Source organism: Emydura macquarii, unplaced genomic scaffold, assembly GCF_026122565.2.
Source record: "Emydura macquarii macquarii isolate MOO-44397 ecotype Brisbane River unplaced genomic scaffold, CSIRO-AGI_Emac_v2 contig_3530, whole genome shotgun sequence".
NCBI classification, from domain to species: Eukaryota; Metazoa; Chordata; order Testudines; family Chelidae; genus Emydura; species Emydura macquarii.
The window spans coordinates 6,720,489-6,744,990 of record NW_027133667.1 but is presented as its reverse complement, the minus strand read 5'-3'; the positions used below and the strand labels follow the sequence as shown (position 1 = coordinate 6,744,990).

Sequence of the window (24,502 nt, the reverse complement as noted above, 5' to 3'; positions counted from 1 at the left end):
ACATGTATATTAAATGCCATAAAATGTGAGACAAGCAAAAGAAAACATCAAGTTCTGCTTGTATCAATCTATAAAGAATTTTTTTTAAAAGTCACTGCATGTAATAAAGAATGCTGGGTCTAGGAAGCCACACCAGAAGTTCTCAGGGGGTTGATTACTAATCATAGTGGCAATTCAGAAAAAATCAATGCATGTCTCAATATTTACACTTCACATCTCTTATGAAAAAGGTACAGGAAGAGAAAAGGTTTCCTACTTGCTAAATGAACTCCTTCTATGGAATTTAACAGAAAGTAGTTACAATTATATAGTGTGATTCAGGAAAAGCCTAGGGAATGATTATAGTTTGGAATAGTTTCTATAGAACCCCATCAATTTTTTTTTTAAAATAGAACCTTATTGATTTAAAAAAAAACAAAAAACCCAAAACAATCAGTGACATGGTCTATTTATGAAAAAGACTTACAGAATTTTAAAAATATCTACATCCACTGTATTGTATAATCCACAAACAGGAGACTACTCTATAAAATAGCCGATTTTCATAAGGAGTGGCTGTGTGTGAAAATATATTTAACTCTTTAAATGTGTTTAAATGTGTTTAGTAGCCGGGCATGTTATTGGGAGTACTGCTACCCTTCAGCCTCTGAGCTGTTCCAGATGTGCCATTCATGGTTAATTGCTAAAAATATAGAGGAAGGTGCACAAAATATTAGGGACTAAGGCACCCATTGGCTCAAATCCTCCCCTACACTGAGGCCACTTTGCACAACAATGCCAGTGCAAAGTGGCTTTGAAGCTGGCACAGTTAGCCGTGGGAAGATCTCCCAGTGCCATAGAGGCTCCTGTGTCACACCCTTCTTTCCGTAAAATTTACTTTCCGTAAAATTTAGTTAATAGTTTATATGTTTTTATTTTTTCACAAAATGTAAAAACTAAACTCTGTAAAAATGCAAATTCCCTGTTTTTCCACAGCAAACGGATTTCTAGGATCCCTGCTGATGATTGAAGATCAGCACAGAAATGCGGGAGAGCAAAGCCATCTTTGAACACACCCTCGGCCTCCAAATCACACTATGTACTCCTTGTCTGTAACCAGTGATTGGGACAACTGTGCCGATCTGGTCCTGTCTACAAGCAGTACAAACCATCCAACCATTGATCAGGTATGAGGATTTCTTATTACATCATTGTCTAGTGGTGGCATCCACCACCTAGGCACTGTACATACACATAGTGAAAACATTTCCTGTTGCCAAGAGTTTACAGCTTAAATTATTCTCTCCTGCCTCTTCCCCCATTAAAAGAACATTAAAGTTGCAAAGTCAAGTGCTCAAAAGATAGGAAATAACCATATTAAGGCATGCACCTGGAATATAAAATTTCCATCTCATTAGCAAAAGTTTGCCAACATTATAAGCAACTGAAAACAAGTTCTCATAATGGGAAATGTCAGGGCACCCTTAATAATGGGCATTGCTATTAGCCCTGCCTATAATAGGCAAGGCATGCAATGGGTGGAATGGGGAAATAGAGGCACAGTGACTTGTCCAAGGTCACCCCAGATGAACGATGCAACCCAAGTTTGAGTCCCAATCGAGTGTCCTTTTCTTTGGGCCATGGGTCTCTCAATGATTTCCTCCCTTCCTTGGATTGTTAATCTCTTTACTGCCTAGATAAACACGTTCAACATTTAAACCAACTTTTTTTTTTTTTTTTTTTTTTTTTTAAAACGATCAAGGCTAATTATATTGTTATTTTCAATATATTTTGATGCATGACATTTTAACGTATACTCCTTCTAATGCATACATTAGCTCCCCTGAACATTATATGTATTGTGTATAAGTCAGGTATTAATATTTCTAATCCAATTGCGAACCATAATTGAAATAAAATTAACCAATGCCTAATCTCCATATCCAATTTGATTTTAATTAAATTACTGACCACCTGCTCAAGCCTTTGACAAATGCATTATATTGACTAGAATTTTTAAAAGTTATTGGTGTGGCAGAATTCATTTACAGGAAAACTTACATCTTTCAGGTTATCAATTAAGTATTCTTACTTCTAATTAAAAATAGCTAGCTAAGATTAACCTACCAAATCACAGCAAAAAAAAAACTAACAAGTAATTTTGAAGTAATGTCTTTCTTGATTACATTTATCAAGGTTTGTTTACTAAACTCGCCTACCCATTTTCTGCTCACCTAATTAAAATGGATTAAGATAGAAGTAATTACATTTGCAGTGAGAGCTGTTACTCTGAGCTGATTATCTACTTGAAATCTAATTCAACAGATGCATCTGACTTCACAGAACTGAATGTTTGATGGGCTGACACTAATTTTTCAGTTTGTACAGTATATAAAGTGAAATTACTTGCATTAAGTATAAATACTGAGATTTAATTTTCTAGTATTGTTTTGATCAGGAATTGGACAGGTTGCAACCACAGACAGATGGAATTTACGTTATGGAGTTGCTGTGAGTGTATAGGTACATTTGTTAAAATATACATTTAGCTGAGTATTACTGCCTTTTCTTTGTGTATCAGAAGAATTATTTTATACATGCACACACACAACCCCCCTACATACAGGGGGATACACCTAAAAATGTCTCATTTGGGAGATATTACCATTCTATCACCATTCCCCACTTTGAGCCTGATATAGCACCCAGTGACGTCCAAGGATAGACGCATTGACTTCAATAGCATTGGATCACAACCTTTAAGAAAAAGGAATTTCTCTCAGGCCAGTAGAAGCTTTTCAAATAGAAGAAGCTTTCCATGTGCAAACACTGTGTGTATGCACACACACGTGTATGTGTTATGGCTAATGCTGGCCCCAGGGTGATCAGATGTCCCGGTTTTATAGGGACAATCCCGATATTCGGGGCTTTGTCTTATATAGGCGCCTATTACCCCCTATCCCTTGCCCTACTTTTGACACTTGCTACCTGGCCATCCTACCTGGCGCTCAAAAAATGACTGCAGCTTTAAAAAATAAATTAAAAAATATTGCTTGATTGCTTCATTGATTGCTTGATCTGGAAAATAATGTCAATGGTTTCTGTCCATGCCAGTTAAGTGTAAGTTTGACATAGACATTAAAAGCATCTAAACAACTTGGAGATATCATAGAAAATATACATAATTTCCAAGCTGCAAGAAATGAAGACAGATACAAATTATACAGGTGTAAAAGTTGATTTGTGTCTGACCAGGAAAGGGTTACATTTTTAAGAAGGGTTCCCAAATGAAGGGTCTAAGAAAGGGAAAAGTGATTGCCTGGCTAAATATTTCTATGTACTGCGAGTAGATACCTAATGCAGAACTCAGGGTGCTATATAACAAAACCGGATTAAATCACAACAGTTGAGATTTTAAAACCAGCCTAGGGGATTTAGACACTGCTCATGGAGTACTGTGATCTCAAGGCATGTATGGCTGTTGAGAGGTTATCATGAATTTATTTCAAGCATCGCTTACATAAATTCGATGACTGTAAAAAGCACTTATATCCTGCCTGATAAATGGCTTTACATGGTATGAGTGTGGTTGAAAGTGACACCAAGATTTTCAGATTGAGGACAGATCACTCCCCCGCCTCCTTGGGAAAAAGCCACCAGCCAGAGGTTCCGTAATATTCCCTTGATAGAACCACAGAACCCATGCTGTTGGATGATCCATTGGATGCCAGAGGCTTCTGCACTGCCTTGCCTCCCTCCTCCTACTTTGTTAGCTTCCCCCACTGTCTGCTGCCTCCAGAACGCCTCCAATGGGGGTTTTCTGGTGGCACAGAGTACATCACAACCACTCAGACTATGGTCTCTTTTGAGCAGATTTCTTTGCAGTTTGGGGGAAATGAACGTATTTAATGTATTAAACAACAGCATTGCACTCTAAAGAATTACTGGGCACATCACTACACTGTCACCCTGGTGTAAATGTAAAGTAAGTCTGCTGAAGGCAGTGGCTTTTCAAATTGTCCTTATCTTTATTTCTTGAGGGCGCTTGTAATGTCCCTATTGTTTCTATAGACACAATAGTCTGATTTATTCTTATGCAGCCAGATTGTAGTATTTAATTCTGCCATGCCTGCAAAAGAAAGGAAATAATCACCTTCCAGGAGGGAGGTACAGTTTATTATATTTAAATGGAATGATTAACCTAACCCTTAGCTTAGAGTTCTATAGCTCCAATATCCATTTTCTATCATTATCTGTTAGCTATGTTCCTGCGTACAGACCTACAGAGTAAATTTAGTTACTAGAGTGGTTTGTCTGTTCTCCTAATGAGAATATACTACACAGGAGGAGCTGCTATTCCTGTAGGTAGAAAAAGGTCATAAAAGTTTAGTGGATGTACAGTGTTGCTTTGCTAAGAGAAGCAAGGTGGGTGAGGTATCTTTTATTGGACCAACTTCTATTGGGGAAAGAGACAAGCCTTCGAGCTAGACAGAGTTCTTTTTCAGCTTTGTCTTTCTCACCAACGGAAGCTGGTCTAATAAAAGATATTACCTCATCCACCTTGTCCCTCTAATATCCTGGGACCAACATAGCTATACCACCACTTCGAATTGCTAAGAGAAAGTAATTTATTACTATAAACTCCAGCTTTGGATATATTAGTATCCTGGCAGTATTGTAATGCAGATGAAACATTTGCAGGATGCTGCTTCAGAATGACTGTTTTGACTAAGTTTTATGATCATCACACAACCACCGGAGCACACTGGGACCTTGGAATGCGTGAAGCACAGCACCAAATGGATCATCTGAAATTAAAGAAATGATCTTGCAATTGAAGCAATTATATATTAAAAAGAGAAATGCAAAATGCATTTAAAAACATCAAGAACAGTCTTTGAAAGTCTCAAATAAAATGGTAAACTTATCAAAATTAAATCAACACATTTACTAACAATTTACTTCTTTTCTCCCCACCTCCAGAAAATTTGTCAATGAATGCCCTAGTGGATGGATAACACTCCTTGAGTTTAGGGGGAAAAAACCCTTTTTTGTGAGTGTATAGTGGGACTATCCTCAGAATATGCTGATTTATATTTTGGTCAGTAATGAGAAAGAGGGGGTGCATCCCATATTTTTAGATATCTATCAAAGAATTGCTGATATAGGGATGAAAGATGATCTTGTATTTTAAGCGGGTAGCCTGAGTTATCTTCCTGTGAGAATAATTGGTAAATGTTAACTTAATTCAATGTCTGTTGTTGTACTAGTGCTGTAATAAGATGCAATTTTCCCATCTCTTTAGATACACAGAGTACTTCTGTTTGTTTATGCCTTCTGAATTCTGCTCTCCTTAAGGAAGATGTCCCAAACCCAGCTTCCTTAAACCAAATGTTTTGAACTGACACCTTCTAAACAAGCTTGCCTGTCACGAAAGCCTCTCAGACACAGCTGGCCTTAACACAGGACTTCTGAACATAGTCATCCCTAGACAAGGCCTCCTAAAGCCATCCCGCCAAAGCCAAGGGTGAAACCAACAGACTGACTGACTTTAGTGGGGCCAAGATTTCATCCTAAGGTTTCAAGATCCAGAGCTGTTTGATTATGGCCTCTTATCCACACATCCTGAACTCTGGGCTGTCTCAAAAGTTTGGGCAACTTTAAAATAAAGGAAGACTCTTTCCTGTCAATCATATGTGCTTTGCAGGAGAAAAGCTGCAGAGATCATAAGCTCCACAGGAGGGAGCCTTTTTTCCACTGCGCTTGCAAGTGCTGAACTGGAAGCATAAAGAATTCAATAGTGAATCTGTTTCTATATTGAAATCTGCCTGTGAAGGAAATTAGAAGTGATTGAAAATTTCTTAAACCATTTTTTAAAATAGAAAAGTGGCCCTTTTACCAAAAAAAACCTTTGAGAAATATTATCGGTTAACTTTTTTCAATTTTCGTGAAATTAAGTTTTACTAAACTACTTTTCAAAGTTGTCCTCCCAGTATTCAGTTTGCCAAAAACATATCATTGTAAGGAAAATTGGGTGTTGATAAACAAAACATTAAAAAAAAAAATTCAGTTAAAAAATGCAATGGACATTTTTCTGAGACATCAGGAAATGGGTCCATTTGGAACCTTGCAAAATGGAACTTTGAAATGTAAATTTTCACACAATAATTTTCCTGTTTATCATCCTGCTCTCCTGAAAACATTTTGTACAGATTTTCACTGCTGGAGTGAATTAGTGGAAAATGCCGAGCAGGCTGTCTCCAGACCTGTTGCACTCTCTGAAGGACAGGTCTGGACTGTGCAGACTGTGCCATTCAATGTTCCAGCATGGCATTGATGACTGAGCAAAAAGATAGGGCTGCTTTAGCAGCTATGAAACAGCTCAGATGCCCCACTGCAGTCTGGAGGAGGATTCCTTCTTCACTCCTTTGCCTTTCCTTTTCTCAGTGCACAACCCATCAATACTGGCTCTGTATTGGAGACAGGCTTTAGTTCTTCAGGGAGTATGGGGATTCCCAATGTTAGCATAAAATTACGACTATGCATGAATTAAACCAAGCATATAAAATGCTTCCAACTCAGTCATTTTGTGTAACTAATGAAAGAAAGAATGAAAGAAAATCTAGGATTTTCAAAGGAGTCTGAGGGCAGGTCTATACTTAAACACTGACTTGGTGCAGCTGCACCACTGTCGTGCCTAAGTGAAGACGTTTCTATGTCAACAGGAGAAAGTCTCCGTTCAACATTGTGCTGTCTACATGTGGAAGCTAGATTTTTCACACCCTTGCGCAATGTAGTTATACTGATGTAGGTCTGTAGTATTGACCTGGCCTAATGGTGAGGCAGCTGATTCCTACTTATATGAGAGTTAGGTGTCTAACTCCCTTAGGATTCTTTGATAATCCCAGCCTTACTCTTCAGCAGTGGGCCAACCAGCCTGAACATTTCATATTGTAAAATTCAGCCATTTTAAAGATTAATATAAAATCCCCTACAGTGGGATTCCCTTCCCCCCTCCCACTCTCATATAACTCAAAGATAGTTTGAGAAAATTTTGCTTCAGCTTTCCAGAAATATTCTCCTTGGAGCGGAACCCACCACGGAAAATCTGAGCTCAGAAAGAGAATCTTTTATAACGCAACAAACACAGTGAAAGAAAGGATTTATAATGAAAGTCTCAACATAGCCTTAACTATAGGTGGCACAAAACATACGCACGCATGTGTATGTGTGCCCCAGATCTGACGTAGCTTGAAAGCTGTCTCTTTCACCAACAGATGCTGATCCAATACAAGATATTACCTCACCCACCTTGTCTCCCTATGCTGTATCTATAAGATCAGATGCCTGTAAGTGGGGAAGTGTTCTCAAAATATCTATAATGTTTTATAAGGTCATACCTTCATCTCCAATTGAATATCTTAATCCAAAATAATCATTAAAGGGAATATTTAAACTGTCTCGCTGAAACAGAAAGCCATAGGGGTGAAAATCTGAGAGCAGATTATTGAAATGTCACATCATTTATGTGGGCATTTTTCATTAGTTTCTTTAAATGCCAGTAACCTTTGGGATACATAAACCCTTTAAAAGAAGGTAAACAACCAACAGATCTAATATAATCTAACTCCTTCCAAAATGTTCCATTAGAATGGAATAGTGGATTTTAGTGTGTTACAGCCATCAGCACACTGGTACCAGGAAGCCCAGAAGAGAAGCTAAAATGCTCCTTCAAGCTATAGGAGACAAAGATGGAGCTATCACTCTGTTGGAAATGGAGATTATGAAGGGCTGTCTCCGGTATATTTAAACTTGTTAGGGTCCAAATTAGCAAAGCACTTAAATACATGCTTAAATCCAATTAAGCAAGGGATGGAGTGAAGCAGATGCTTAAGTGCTTTGTTTATTAGGGTCTGCATGTGGGGAATATTAGCTACTCTTTCAGACTGATGATGCATGTACTATCAACCTGCATGACTTTCTTCTGATAAAAGGCAAAATTGGGGTTCATTCTAAATTATACTTGTAACTGGGTGAAATATTTCACCCGTTCCTTCCCCCCCCCTTTCTGACAAAAAGAAAGTTACCTTTCCATAAGAATTCATACTTCCCAATGATTAGGACAGACCTTTTGGTGTGGAACAAGAGTCAGCCCATTCCCATGAAGAGTCCTCTACCAGGCCAGGCACACAGTGGAGTGGGAGACTGAGGGAATGAGTGCGCTGCACACACACAGCTTCTCCACCAGCCTCATGGAGAATACACTATCAAGGCAGGACAGCCCCAGACACAGAGGTGGTTGGAAATGGGTTCCCCCCCTGCAGAAAAATCAATGAAAACAAAATTTAATTTTCATCCAAAAAACAAAACAAAACAAAAAACAAAACAAACAAAAAAACCCCACCCTTTGCTTTTTGGCTCACTTTTTGTTGTTTCAGCAAAAAAATGGAAGTTTTCTACATTTCATTTAGTCAAAAACCCAGTTGCAGGCAAAAAAAACCAGTTTTGAGGGCAAATTTTTAACTGGCCATACCCAGTCATCTTCTCTGTGGAGCTCCCCTAGGGAGGTTCTGGGGTAGTGAAGCCTGAAACCCAGAGGACAGAGGTCCTGGAGGCAGGCTGGAGAAAGCAGGCCTGTGGAACTCCCCTGATTTCCCACAGTATAATGAGCAGATGTTTTCGCTTACAGCACCCACAAATTCCTTGAGGAATCCAGGCAACACTCTGTACCCACACGGAATAAGCTGGTGAAAGCTCTGCAAGAGAAACTCCCTCCCTGGGTTTTTCCTGAGATGGAGTGATCTGGCCCATTATTTAGTATGTAAGTATGATTATCTCCACATTACAGATGGAGAATCAAAGAGATCAAGTGTCATGCCCAAAGTCACAAAGAAAGCCAGTGTTAGAATTTGGGTTCTGATGCAGCACTCTAGAATCCTCATAGCTTAATCCATTAGACCCCAGTGCCTTCTTGAAGAGTCAAGAATGTCCTTCAGAAACAGTCTAAATACTTAAGTGACTCAGATGATACTCATATTTTACAGTCAAACATGTCAGTTACAGAGAGAAATGTTGTTAATAAAATATGCCTGCTTCAGTTATTTTTCAGTACCATTCACATAACAAATATGCACCATCCTTGGAACTACAAGACTAGATTTAATAACTTAAGGAAGGAAAATGCAATGTATGAAAAAGACAGTCAGTGCTATTTATTTCTTGGGAGAAAATGTCTAAACAGACCCACATGTAGAGGTACAGAAAGTAAATCCTGAGCCCGCTATATTACAAGGAACTATTTGGCATCAGTCCAGAACTTAGCAGCAGATTGCTTCTGCTATTTCAAATCAATAATATCAGAAAAGATGCCAAGCAGGGCCAGCTTTCAGGATTGGTACCCAGGGTGCCAACATTTGTGGATGTGAAATCCCTGGGTGTTTGGGGGTATGTGGAGGGGGATTTGGGGCAAGTGTTTTTGTTTGTGCTTCTGGGTGGGTGGGCGGGCCAGCTTTGAAAACATTTGTTATTTTTACATCTAGATTGAGTTTTTGTTTTTTCTTAAGCAGAAAACACATGTTATTAACAACAACTGTTCTCTGCCAGCTGTATACAAAATGAGCTTAGTAGCCTGTCTTACGATGCTAGCCCTACTGACAGCAGAAGCAAGCACCAACTGGATGTTTATCATACTGGACAAAGACGAGAATGGTTTGTAGCACACACAAAAACCCAACAACTCAGCAGCAGGATTATTTCTTCTACAGTAAATTTACTCATTGCTGATACTCGAGGCAGTATCTTTGCCCCGTTTTCTTAACTTTTGGAATATTACACTATAAATTCTTTGTATCACAGTAGTGCCTAGAGCATCTAACAGAGATCAGGGCTCCATTATTCTAGGCACTGTACAAAAACACATTTCCCTTTTCCCTTCTGTTTGCAGAAATTTCCAAAGATTAAAAAGTATTGTACTTTTTCTTGGAATTAAATCTGAACAGCATATCAAGTGCTGGGAATTAAATGCAACTAGATTATGCATACTAAATGCAACCTATAAAACTGTTAACATACTGCAATGGGAAGTGCTGAAGAGATTTAATAATAATGTTATATGGAATTTTCTCTTTAGCTATGATCAGCCTCCAGGAATTTATTGAGGGATCTTTAGATGGCAACTGGATCAGAGAAATTCTAGAATGTAATCCAAATACACCTGAGATCCAAAGACCTCAGAATTGAGTTTAAGAAAAAGAGGTTCTAGGTAGAAATATTTGTCCAGAATAGCCGTAGTAAAGCAAAAGTTCAAACGTACAGTGCTGCCGAAACCGAGTAGGACTGAAGGATAATATCACAATAAAATTGAATACTGTACCCTCCAGTGACAAGGCTTTGCTCATATCACAAAACCCTGGGTTATCTGCGCGCTATCAGTAAAAACTGAATCAATCCGTATTTACCTTGCAAATTGATATTAATTGTACTAGTCTGGAGAATACAAGCTGCTTTTCTTTACAAATATGGAATTCTAAGTGAATTTGCATTCATAGAATTTGGTTACAGCTTTGCACAGTCAACAGGGGACTTAATTCTGGTCTGACATCAGTTTAACTCCATTGATTTCAGTGGATTTACTCTGTATTTACACTGGTGTAATGAGATAAGAATTGGGTCCTACCTATATAACTGTCCATGCTCTGTAATTTGTATTACTGGTTTAATCAGCTTCAACTTCAATACATTTTATCACCCTCCAAGATAACTGGCTCATACAGAAGGTTCCAGTCCATAAAGTTCTTAACAGGAGAAATAGATTTCTGAACACGGGGCCAACTCAGCACGTATTAGTGACCTAAAATCCAATTTAAGCCCTCAATATAGTGCTTAAATTGTGCAACTTGTACTCATCCTCTAAACAGGAATAAATTTCACCCAGTACAAAGAGAAAATTAAGACAATTCCTTCAAAACCTAAACCAGTGATAAAACCAGAGTACTGCATTGTGATTCTTTGTACCTAAGCATGTATGTTCTTTATTCCCTTGGGGGGAACTACTGTATGTCAGGATCGGTATCTTGGCTTCACAATTTGAGAATCAAAGAATCTCTGGAATGTTGAATATTTCATGGCCCGGGAATGGATTATGCTTAGCCCTAATTTCAGAGGGTTCAGAACAGAATGATTTGTGGCCTGGAAAACATGCCTTAGAATAAGGCTATGTCTACCTCAGGCGCACTGAACCAGTGTAGGAATAGATTATACTATGCCAGAAAAACACTCCTAATATGGATGTAACTGTACCGGTAAACCTGTGCTTTGTGCCAATATAGTAGAACCACCTCCCTCACCAAGCAAAACAAGCTATGTTGGAAAAAACAAAGCTTTGCTGGTATAGCTGCATCTAAACTAGGGACTAACCTGCCAATATAGCTATGTTGAAGTTTGTCAAGCTGGCCTGTGACACTGAAAGAGCTCAATCTATTTAGTGTATCAGATACTATACTGACGATACTGGCGGTCTGTCTAAGGGATATGCCCTAGTCCAACTACAAGTTGTTTGGCTTTATGCAGGAATCATTGGGAGAAATTCTCTGGCCTGTGTTACACAGGAGGTCAGACTAGATCGGGGTGGGCAAAATACAGCTCGCGGGCTGGATCCGGCCTGTCTAATGTTTCTGTCTGGCTCGCTGGCCCACTATATAGGAGCACTACCAGAAGCAGGAAGTTCAGGAAGCGACCGGACGAGAATCACTAAACTGTCTGATGCCCCAGTTGCCAAGGTAACTGGAACATCGGGCACCTTAGTGATTCTCTGCTGGTTGCTTCCCGAACTTCTGGTCATGTAACCGGAAGCGGCCCAGGCCAATGACAACTTATGATTCGTGGAGTGGCCCCTTTGCAAAAATTATTGCCCACCCCTGGACCACATGATCACAATGACTCCTTAAAATCATATGGTAGATCTAAGTGCACATTTCATAGATTGGGACAAGGATTTCCTCCTTCCCCCCATTTAACCAAGTTTTCATTTCACATGAAGCACTTTAGGCTACAGATGAGCCCAAATAGGAATAATTTATCCAAGTGTTCCCATTTCCCTAGATTATTGGAGGGATGTGAAGAAAAAACCCACTGTTGTTCCAGGTTTCAAGCCTGGTGGATAGGGTTTTACAAAAGCAAAATTAACCTAATTAGGTCATCTGTACTTCAAACTCTATTTAGTACCAAATACATTCTGGTTATTCTGTCTTCATGACTTTTATCCTTCATTTTCACTCAACAACATCACTTTCCCCCTTCTTCCTAAATGTCTTGTTGGAGTTTCAATATATCTTTCCCAGCCCTCCTTTTGTTCTCACTTTAGTGCTAATTACAAATCTAATTTGTAATATTTATAGCTAATGGATGGAAATTGTATTCAGCTTTGTAGTTTGTTTTATAGTCTTATGTTTGCTATTAACTGGGTTGGACCTTATATTAACCACTAACTCATTTTATAACATTGCCAGTGAGCATCCCTAAGGTGAATTAACATGATTAAGTCTGGGGATCAGTCAGTGCTTATTGCAAATTTTCCCAAAAGGAACAGATTTATTGCAGATGGCAACAGGGTCTACTCTGAATAGAAATAATTAAGGGCCCAATTTACATCCCAAATAAGGACAAATTCTGTTGCATTTTAAAAAGATCATTATGAATTCTGAGAGATTATGCTTTTCAAAATGAAAAAGAATGACAGATAATTACTGAAGCAGAACCAATAATGTCTGGGTTGCAGCTGAAATGAATTATGTTATTAAAAGTTTCATGGGGTGAGCTACATCTAGCAGTCAAATTACTTGGCAACATGATTATCTTCATATGCAATGTAGGTGTTTTTTAAAAAGGTTTCAACAACTTGTGAAAAGAACACACCATTATTAAGAGGGCTGTGTATTTTGTTTCTAAATTAAAAAATTAGAGAAGGCAATTATACAAGGGATCAGAAGCAGTGATTAGTATAAACAGTGTAGCCACATAAGTTAAACAACGTATTGATGCCCACTAGTTGTGCCCTTTAATCTAAGCATATTAAAATTCAAAGAACCTATAACAATCTATAATATAATAGCATCTGTATATAGCAGAGAATGGCAATAAAATGTTTTATATAACAGAACAATATTTTGGGTATTAGCAGTAATTAATAGCTGAAATCAATGGGCTACTCACACACAAAGTTATTCACTTGTGTAGTGGTTTATAGAATTAGGGCCCAAGTAACTCCAGAATACAATTTACATTTTATATTAAAGATTGTAATTGCAGTTTAACTGCAGGTAATGTAATTGCAGCATGGCTATGCCTTTTGATCCTCTTACTACCATTCTTACAGTTCAGAGAAATTGCACCTGTATTCCCCCTCTGTGGTCCATCAAGGGAACCCACTCTAGGCACCTGGCTCCTCAGCTGTTACACCTCTCTTGGGTAGAGACCTGCATCTCTCTCCCTCCTATTCAGGGTTTTCCACGTGGCACAGTTCCCTGCCTACATTGATATTCCCAGAAAGCCGGGCTGCACTTTGCACTCTCTAAAAAGGCTACGAAAAGCTGTAATTGCCAGCTGTTTAAAGTTACCACACAGCTCTTTCTAAGCAAACATATTTATTCTGAAGGTGAAAACATTACAGAGAAAACAGATTAAATCAATAAAAGAAACTACAAGCGTGCTAATAAACTTACCAAAGATCATCCCCCAGTTCCAGCCAGGGCTCGCTTGGGTAGAAGTCAGGCCTTCAAACCAAGGGGTTTGTCTGTGGTTACAAGTTCACGAAGCCTCATCTCAGACCCAGAATCACCATGAATAGTGCAGTCTTTCCTTAACACAGCATGGGCCTTTGAATTTAAGATTCCAGGAATTTAAGATTCCCCCAGGGTGTAGCTTTGAAAGGTTGGGTTTTCACATAACTGGAGGTGGGAAATTTGCATTCACCTTGCCCCCATGTTCATAAAGCAAACCACGTGATACTGTTTGTCTCAAAAGTCCTTTCTTGTCTGGTACACTGTTCAATACAGTCCTTTGAAATGTATAACATTTCCCAGGGTTCACATCACATCTCCCCCTAGAGAGACTACATACAATCTCTTTACACTTAATGCAATTGATCCCAAAGATACTTTACCTTAATTCAATAAGGTTTTTCAAGGATATTGCAGGAAATTGCCGTATCTGTCATAGAACCTATTTAGAAGAGCAAGGATTAAAAACAAAAACAAACAAGCAAACAAACAAACAAACAAAAGTGTTTTGGAAGGGATATAAATTCTCTGCTTTAAAGGCACAAACCATTCTGTAATGGGGTTTAGGAGGAAATTTCCCAAGAGCAGGTTACCCCACATTTTCTTACTGCCAGGTCTTTTCACCTTCGTCTGAAACAGCTGGTACTACTCAGTGCTGGAGACAGGATACTGGGCTAAATGGACCATTGACCGGATCCAGTGTGACAGATCCTATGTTCCTAAGATGTCCAGATGCTTTATTTGTTTATTCAGTTTATTTACTTGACTTTAAAAGATACATTTCTATAGCTCTAAGTACAGTGTAGTAGATTAAAAACACGAACTACAAGGGGAAAAAAATTTCAAAATACAAAGTTACTAAAGGGGATGTTGAACAGCCGCTACTAAAATCTACCTTTTTAAAATCAGCAGATCCAGAAAACTTGAATCCCAGAGTTTTAAAGGAGCAATATGAGGAGCTCATTGTATTATTAATGTTGATTTTTAATGAGTCTTGAAACATTGGGGAAGTTCCAGAAGACTGGAAGAAAGTTAATGTTGTACAAATATTTTAAAAGGGTAAATGCAAGAGCTATTATAGACTCGTTAGCCTGATGTCAATCTCAGGCAAAATAAGGTCACCGGTGATACAGGACTCGTTTAATAAAGAATTAAAGGAGGATAATATAATTGATGCCAATCAACATGATTTATGAAAAATAGATATCAAGCTAGTTTGACAAGATCTATTTTTGATTAGGTTACAGTAGTTTGGTTGATAAAGGTAATATTGTGTTGTAATATACTTAGATTTTTGTAGGACATTTTGACATGCTATTGCACAACATTTTGATTAAGAAGCTAGAACAATACAAAAATCAGCATGGCACCTATTAAGTGGCTCAAACACTGGCAAACTGATAAGTCTCAAAATATAATTGTAAATGCTTCTGCCGTTCAGAAAAAAGAACCTCTTATTTACACATGATAATACGCTATCCAGAAGCCAAACAAGGAAGTGGTGGATGAGGGTAACGTAAAATTTAAAGAATACATTGACCTCTAATCAGACACTAAAAGGAAATTATAAAAAAATAAAACTGCCGCACTACTTTAAAGTGTTCAGTTTTGCTACAAAAATCACAAAGATGCCTTTTATTGTATTTTTCTGGTGTGTGTGAGAGATCCAGAAACTCCTCCCAGTCATTCTTAGATTAAAAAAATATCTATTTTTTTCTCTAGGCTCATTCACAGTTGGAGGCTGCAGTTAAATTATTTACTAGTGCGCACATCCTTTGCACCCATGGTAGGCACTGTCAACGGGTAAAGTCGTCCAGTTTTACTGTGCTGAGTGTGAAAGGGTGGTGGGAGGATTTAGGTAGGCCATGTGTGGGATCTGTACTCTTGCGCTGCCTCGCATCTGGTAGCTTTCTTCACATACCAACACAATGAGGCAGGGCAATGAGGTCTGGTGGGGAGAGGGGGAAGATGAAGCTACTATCCTCCAGCCACTACTCCCTATAAAATGATACTGCAACAACAGCAAGGGCTGTAACTGCCTCTGAGCTGCAACAGTGGTCTCATGATTTAGGCATGGGAGGAAAATTTCCCTTCTCACCCTCACAGAATCCTCTTGCGCCAAGGCCAGCTATTCGGGGTATGTCTACAAGACAGCAGCTACAATGGTACTGCCACGATTCACTGCAGCTGTAGCGTAGCTACTTCCTACATCAATGGAAGGGTTTTTCCATGGCTTTAGGTAATCCAATTCTCCGAGAGGTGGTAGCTTAAGTCAATGGAAGAATTCTTCTGACGACCTAGCTGCATCTACAGTGGGGATTAGGTTGACCTAACAACATCACATGGGCTGCAAAATTTTTCACAGCCCTTAGAAATGTAACTAAAGCTTCCTAAGTTTTAGATGTAGACAAGGCCTCAGTTTTGACAGTGGGGAGGAAGGCTTGTTCCTAATATAGGACCCTATTAACTGACGCAGTTCAGCATGTGCTTAATTCTAAGCATGAGTAACCCAGTGAAGTTCAATAGGATTATTTATATACTTAAAGTCAAGCACATGCTTTAGTGCTTTACTGAATCAGGGGCACAGGGCAAGAGGCAATATTAAAATAAAGTTCACACCTTCCCACTTTACACACATACCGTCTTTAATATGGGTCTATTAATGGCATGTGTGATCTGTGTCTGGAATGGATTTCATAAGGGTACAAAAAGACAGCTTAATTAATTAAAAATACAAGTACCGTGTTATCAAATCTTTCTATACCATGGAATTCCTGCGAATGGACAATTCATCAATTTATCTCCTACTTCCAGGAAAAAATGTTTGCAAAGACCAAAACTGCATCATTCTAACCTATATGCAGGCACCCAAAAGGGGCTGCAGTGTTCCCGCTCAGGCAGGGTTATGCACACTCTAGCCCACTGTTTGAAAAGGAATATTTTTATAGAAGAGATTTGGTTCATTAGGAAACGAAGTGCAGGAAGCTAGGTAAGTAGAGGCGACATTTCCCTCTTGTTCAGTCAGCACAGCACAAAGGCAAACCAACCCCTCCCACCAAACAAATGGGTGAAATCCTGGTCCTACTGAAGTCCATAGAGTGTTTGCCATTGACTTCAACAGGGCCAGGATTTCATCCCAGGTCTTTCAGAAATATTTCTATGAGAGAAGAGAAGACTCCAGGACAGATGACATAATCTACCAAAGACAGAGAAACCCGTCTTTCTAACTCACCTGTTCAGTTCAGGTAAGGCTTTTCTGAATGGAAACATGATTTGAGAATGATGATTATACTAGATTGACTAAAAAGGCCCATTAATACATTCATTTTAATTTTATTATTCTGATAGTACTTTTGGAGACTTCTTTACGTATCAATTTAAACCTAAAAACACTAGGTGGCTCCTAGGGGCTATGTTTATGCTATAGTAAAAACCCAAACATTAAAATCAAGCAATGATACTGCTAATAAAAGCATCACTGCACCAGGGATACCTCAGAAGAGGTGGTAGGAAATCAATGAAAATAAATCTATCAACATTTACTTGGTGGACAGTTGGGTATATTCTTGCTTTCTCTTGTTTCTTTCCTTATAACTCCAGCATTAAATACTTTCTTTCATCTCTAGAAAAAAAAATTTTATGTGGTGGAGTAGAGCAGCTGTGCTACTTCCCACTGGCCTGTCCTCCTGGGACATTTAGGGCAGCACTTAGTCTTCAGGGGCAGTCTTAACTTCCCTGATCCTGGGAGCCACGTGTCTGCCATGGGGAACATACATGCTTGCATAAAACCTTTGGCTTCAAGTTATCACCACAAAAAAATTATAAGCTAGTGAGCAATAAAGTTTCAGGCGTTAGTCTTTAAGGCCTTTTCAAGGAACATCAGTGGAATAAAACTGGGAAATTATTCCCAGAAGCTTTTCCCTTTGACTCAGTTTTCCCTTCCCTTTTATGTTCTGTCTTATACAGCCATGCACAAGGACCTGTAAACCCTTTCCACACTGCAGCACCCTTACCTATCACATTCCTACTATATACATTTCTACAGCACATCATCATATATCATGTGAATATGTACACACACACACACGCCACAGGATATATGATGATGTACTGTAGAAGTTTATAATTGGCTTTATAATTGGCCTGAGTGTATGAAGTCCTCATTATTCCTGGATGGCAAAAGTCACAGCTACATTGTGTTGGTCATCCCAAATCAATGTCAATAAAACCTTTGTTCAACACTGCCCTGTTATATATTAACTAACTACCTGTGCATATGTATCAGAGAAATTATTTCAGAAATGGACAGTTTTATAAAAAATGTCTTTGACCAGGTCTATACTACAAAGTTTTGCCAGCAAAACACCATGTAAATACAGCTTATATTGGCAAGAGATTCCTTTTTCCAGTATAGCTGATGTTGTTCCTGGAAGTGGTTTCATTATACCAACAAAAGAACTCTTGTCAACATATGCTGCGTCTTTACTAGGGGATTTTGCCAGTATAGCTAATCTGGAGAAGCCTTTGTAGTGTAGATTAGCCCTTAGTATTCTTTTTTTGTATCACTGTCTGTAAACAGGACTGCCAATATCTTTGCTGCAACTGTATAGGGAAAAATAACATTGTAGGAACCTAAAAGGAGCTGTTCTATATATAACAATGTTATGATTTTAAGATACGATATCTTAGAACCTGTCAAGCCAGAAGCAAGTGCTCTCTGACCCACTGTAAAATTGTGAATCTTCTTTTTCCAGGGTATAAAGTTCCTATGCCTAGCCCCAAAGGGTGTCACTTAACTGTGTCACTATTACAGAACTGAATATTGCCCAATCCTGTGTCTTAAATCAGTATAATGTGTGGGAAGTTTATCTGGCAGTTTTGTTGCTTTTTTGAAGGCAAAGCTCTTCAGGAGTTTGGAATGTTACAAGTAATCCTGGTGGAGATGGATTAATGTGCAAAGGGCAGCTGAGATAGTCAAAGATGCAAGATAAATGCAATTTATCACAAAGATCACCAGCACCTGTGTCATTTACAGAGAGAGAGACATATTTTGGGCTCCAAAAGATATCAGGATATTTATAATGAGAGTTCTGTGGCACTTTAAAGACTAACAAATTTACTATTTGCAGGCATAAGCTTTCTTATAGATATCCAGGATGCCTCTGTGTTACCTATTTTCTGTATTACTGCATCTGAAGAAGAGAGCTGAAGTCTCTCGAAAGCTTATGCCTGCAAATATTACATTTGTTAGTCTTTAAAGTGCCACAGAACTCTCGTTGTTTTTGCTGTATACAGACTAACACGGCTACCCCTCTGGAACAGGATATTTATATTAGAGTTGAAAAAAAAGGCTAATGACCATTTGTGTCAATCCAACCCTTTGTCGTCTTTATTTCATAGGTGGCAGTATTTAAAATGTCCTTGTTCATTGCCATCACCTGAACGTTAGTGGCACGATGGAAACATTTATGAACAGAGAACACAACACTAGCAAATTAAGACCTTAGCCTTTTGGAATTGATCTATTTGGCTGACCATTCCTAGGCTTTATCAAATAAAAAGCAAGTTGTATGTACATTAGTGGCTCTTCTACTCTGTCCACCACTTATGTTTGTGACCATCCTGTTTACACAGGGACCAGAGCACATCCCCACAGTCTGCATGTGGATCTTCCCCCCACCCCGGGCAAAAGAGTGGGACCAGCATCTCTAATGCAACATCCATCTTTTCAGGAACCCAGCAGAACCTACCCCTTGAGGATTCAAAAGGGTGAGGCAGGGAATGGGTGACTCCTCATCAGCTGAGGGTGAGGATGGGAGGAAGTACATGACCCCCATCTAGTCTAACAGAGATTACCCGGAAAAGGTAACACAACCTAGCTTCTTGGTAGTGGAAATCCCCCTTTATGGCATCCCAGGTGCAGCTATTGGAAAGAAGGAGCTCCTGGTAGTGCGATTCCATTGCAACAGAACGTGCAGGAATCCGTAGGCCAACTGGGGGCAAAGAGCTGGTCTGGAGGCACAGGACCTCCATGCCCATGGCTTTAGCCACCTGTAGTAACCGGGGGACCCTACAACTTTGGGGATGAGCCCCAGGGCTAGTGGAGGGCAACCCTGGCAGAATGAATGAGGAGGAATTTCATTAGGGGATCCTCAAAGATTCTCATTGCTTTAGCCACTAGTCATGGCTTGTTCTGTGTGTGGGTGTGGTCTGGCTTACAGAAGCCGTGTCTGTTCTAGGAAGTGTTATTAGCATTTCCAGTGGTGCCAATGTTGGTTAAACTGAATGAGCGTTAGTAATGTTGGAAGCCCTAGTATAGACACAGTTTCAATGCACGTCTTGAAACTCTGCAGGGGCCAGGCTAATCAACATGGTGCTGAGAACCACACTAGCGGCCAAAACCTTGTCTTACAGTAGGCGTCCTAACATTGCTAACACCCATTCATCAGAACCACTGAAAATCCTCTAGCATAGATAAAGCTGACAGCAAAACTGAACACAGAGAAGCAAGCTGCTAGATAGCAAATCCAGTGAAGTGTAAGCTGGCTGAGTCACTTAACAGAGCATGTCCTCATATAACACTGAAAGCTTTTTTGTTTTACTGGAAAAGGAACTAAGAGGAACATTGCTCATTTAAAGGAATAGGTTTCAAAACACAAACAAAATTAAATTAAATCTATAGAGAGGCTCCAGGGTGAAAAAGGATATTTTTATAAGCATATCCTCTGTATACTTGGCCCCTGATCCTGCAAACACTTATGCACCTGTATAACTTTACTCACATGAACAGTGACATTGACTTAAATATAAGAGGCCCACTGTTTCTTCTTTTTTTAAAAAACGAAACTTGTTTAATTAGATGTTAAGACTGGTATTAGTATCAATAAATCAAGGAATTATATTAACTGACATATGGACTCTCCGTACCGCACAGAGGCAGTTTGTTGTGCTGCCATGCTGGAGACCTGGGTTCAGATATGAGACTGAGAATCCTAATGCCTTTGTCCAACGGATATCATGCTCATTGAACCAGTGATGCATGGTTTAAACTGGTATATTGGTGTTTTATGTCTAGAAGGGAGGGGTCTGGATCAGTTGGGAGAGGCCAGCTCAGTGTCTCAGCCTATTATATATTTGGTTTCTGAGGAAGAGGGAGCCATTAATCATAATATGTGAGAAACTGTGCTAATGCCAAGCTATCAGGCCAGCCAGGAGATTTAGCGTTTGAAGAGCGTGTACATGCACGCACAGGGGTATATGATGCGTCATGGATTGAGCTACTTTAAGAATCAAAATAACCAGAAAACTTCATTTATACAATCTTGTAATTCAACTGCAGCTGAACTTTTAAAAACCAACAAGCTCTCTCCAAATAGTTCTTGTACTCTTTTTGAAACTTTCTATGCCTGGCACACACTGCTGAGTTAAGTGGAGTGATGTTTGGTGTATCGTTATTTTAAGTTTGACAGGGTTTGGTTTGTCTTGGGCTTCTGTGAACACAGCCATCCCCATAGAACATTCATTTGGCTAGAATATGGTGGTGGTGGGAATCTTCAAAAACAAGACACCAGTACCACAAGACTAGAATTAGAGCAGATTTCTTTTTACAGCACTTAATCTCCTAAATCTCTCTGTGAGGGCTCTTACTATCTGAAACAACGTGTGACAAGGGTTCAGTTTCATACTTGGATGAAACACAGACTCAAGATCAGTTTAGTTTAGTTTAAGCAAGGTTGTTGAGGTCATTTCTGAGCATGACCTCCCACTGTTACTTCACATCCCCCTTCCTGAATTCTCTGAACAACACTCACTTGGCCTTTTCTATCAGTTGCTGACATATCGCTATAACTAGGAGGGATTCTGTACTGAGGGAGCAAGTTGTAAATGTTACATGCCACTTTAATTTTCTAGTCTTCTGTCTCACACTTTCTGGTCCCTTCCTGAAGCAGTAGCAGTTGACTCCAGTGTCCCTTAAGGAAGGGCAAGTGGCCAGTTAAAGAGCTAGGAGTGTAACAAAGGTGTCAGTGAGAAGCACGTAAAATGTTTCCCTCTCCAGCTAGCGGGGAGAAAATCAAAAAAGACAAGAAGAAATTAACAGAACTGGGGAAAACGCAACATGCTGTTGTTGTAACACTGACAAACTCAGAACTCTGTTACTCTGGTGTAAGGTCAGTGTACGCTGTTGGTGAGAGCAGAATTTGGTATCATCAGTCATTCTTATTGTGAACAAATATAGTTTATTTTTAACCTTATAATGATAGTTGGGCCTAAGCCAAAAGCTTGAATCCAGATCTGAACACTTCCAAAGTTAGAGGGTATTTGGATCTGGTATTTTGGTTGGGCCTATTTTAGAAGGGCTACCTGGGAGGTTTGAATCTAGACATTTAGCTGGTACTATTAGTCACTCACTGTTATGTTAAAGTCTCTTGGAAATTTGGAACAAGACATTTTAATTTGATGATCAAAACCGACACTGTTGCAGTCAGTCAAAGAGTCTTGTGAGTTTCAATGAGACTTGGAAAAGATTTTTTGCTTCTTAAACTTGTCAGGAGCTAGAGGAGTGGACGGCTGAAAGATTAACTATTCTGATACCCAAGATCACTTTTTCTCCAATCTGCTGCTTGGACCTACCTACATTACATATTTACTCGCCAGTGGGAGGAGGGCTGTCACACTGACTAGTTATTATAGGTGGCACCAATGTAGTGTACAGTACATTTTAATACTGTTTACTCACTTCCAGAAACCAGAGAATTTCTACCATCATGGGCGATTCTATTGTTTTGACCCAATGAAGTGTTTTTACTTGGTTTGTGTGGAATATTATGTAGGCAGAATCTACACCTCAGAAATTATTCAGTCAGAGAGAGACTAAGTAGAGAACAGACTTTACCAGTGATGTGAAACAACTTCTAGAAAGAACTGTACCAAAATTAACACCAAGCATTTCTCCAACATGCAACTGCCCGCATACATGTATTCTGTTTAAGAAATTGTAAGGCCATCTGCAATCAGGTGACTTTCAGGAGTATTGGAGCTATAATGTCTGCCTTTACAATAAGTAATAACAGTGGCAATGGAATTCAATTAACCACCACCGTATCTTCTAAGAAGATGGTTAAACAATAGGAAAATATAATAAAAAGTACAGCTTTGTACCTGGCAAAATGGCTCCTCAACTCTTCTGTCATCCAGTCCTTGGACTTCAGGTAAGTCATCTCCTGATCTTTAGGGTCCTTTTCACATATGGCCTTGTTGGGCTCTTGGCTAGCTTTCACATGCATGGCAAACTTGCTGAATGGCCTGTTCTTGAGGATCAGATGTAGCTCCTCAAAGAAGGGCAGCTGAATCTGTTGGCCCCCAAACTCTGGTTATTATCCTGGGCCTTTCTGAACTGCACTTCAGCCCCTTTTTCTTATCATTGCACTGCTTGGCAGTGGCTTCAGTGTCCAACTCCATCAGCCTCTGTGGCATTTTGCAGGTAGAACACCAAGGTCTTTTCAGAGACAGATATTGGCCTGGATTGGCTGCTAGGCCAGATTCTGAGCAGGTCCATCACACATTAGTTTGGGTCCATCTTGCAGCTTTTCACATGGGACAGGCCAGCAGGGTGCATAGTGTCTGATTTGTCCACAAAATGTTATTTAGATAGTCTCACACTGATTCTGAATATTCAGATAATAAAAACGTATTGAGTTCAGCATCAGAAAACAAGAATAAATGCTCCCCCAAAAGTACAATAAAAATTCTTCACTGCAGGAAGCAGCATTACAATAAAAAATCAGTGGGAACCTAGCACAGAAGTTCAAGGATCTCACTAGTGGTTGCTGTTGATCTGGTGGCTGCTATAATTACCTGTAGTGTAGGTTTGCCTTTTTTGTTACAGATAAGGAACTTCCTGTAGTACTTCCCCATAGGCTATTGAGGTGAGGGGGGTGTCTTGCTGTATGCTTGCAGTCTCTGATCAATGAGGCACTGCACTGTGGGTTGGAACTTGGGGAGTGGCTGAACCATTCAGCTGCAATGCCTGTGATTGCATTGTGTGGGAAAACTGGTGCACATTTCACTGGCGCAACTGTAAGGGTCACTATTATTATTATTTGTATTACCATAGAACCAAGGAGTCCTTGCTGGGGACTAGCTCCCATTGTCCCTTTCTGCCAGGTGGTTAACTGCAGTAATAAGGACCAGGTTCAATGTGTCTAGGGTCCCTCTTGAAGAGGAGAGCTTGCTTATTTCCCATCCAGAATCCTGGGGAAAAAAAATGAATCCTCCTCCTCCTGTTGCCTTTAACAGGCAGACCCTCCCCTCCTCCAAGTACAATGTGTAATCTGGTGGGCCTGTCCACCAGCTGGGGAACAAACAGTCAGCCAGCCCAAACTCTGCTTTACCTTTTTCACAAGCTCTTTTTTTCTGCCACACAAATGTAAGAAATATGGAAAAAAGTGATAGTCCTGACCTGGACTGATCCTGCAGGGCCCTTGACTACCCAGTAGCTCAAGGTCGTCCCTCAACCTCAGGACTGGCTTACCCTGTTGTAGCCTCCCCCTGCTTCTGAGGGAAGTGTTTGTTTTTCCTACTTACCTCTCCCACAGCTGTGCTCTCATTTAAATATTCCTGCTGGGAATCCAAGCCAACTGTTAGCTTCTCCTTTGCTGGATCAGCTGATTCCCAACACCTGCCTACTGGGATTCTCCTTAAACCGGGGTTTACTGGTCCATGGCTCTGTGGGCCCCTATTACATGCCA

The 24,502-nt window shown here is 39.6% G+C and overlaps 1 long non-coding RNA gene across 1 annotated transcript; it reads right to left on the bottom strand.

Moving 5' to 3' along the window:
- Window positions 1-4,629: 4,629 nt before the first annotated feature.
- LOC137145475 (uncharacterized) lies at window positions 4,630-23,403 on the bottom strand. The gene is made up of 3 exons (XR_010917667.1): window positions 22,914-23,403; window positions 8,067-8,297; window positions 4,630-4,787 (listed from the first exon to the last, which is right to left on the bottom strand). It is a non-coding gene; the product is annotated as an uncharacterized lncRNA (long non-coding RNA).
- Window positions 23,404-24,502: the final 1,099 nt, after the last annotated feature.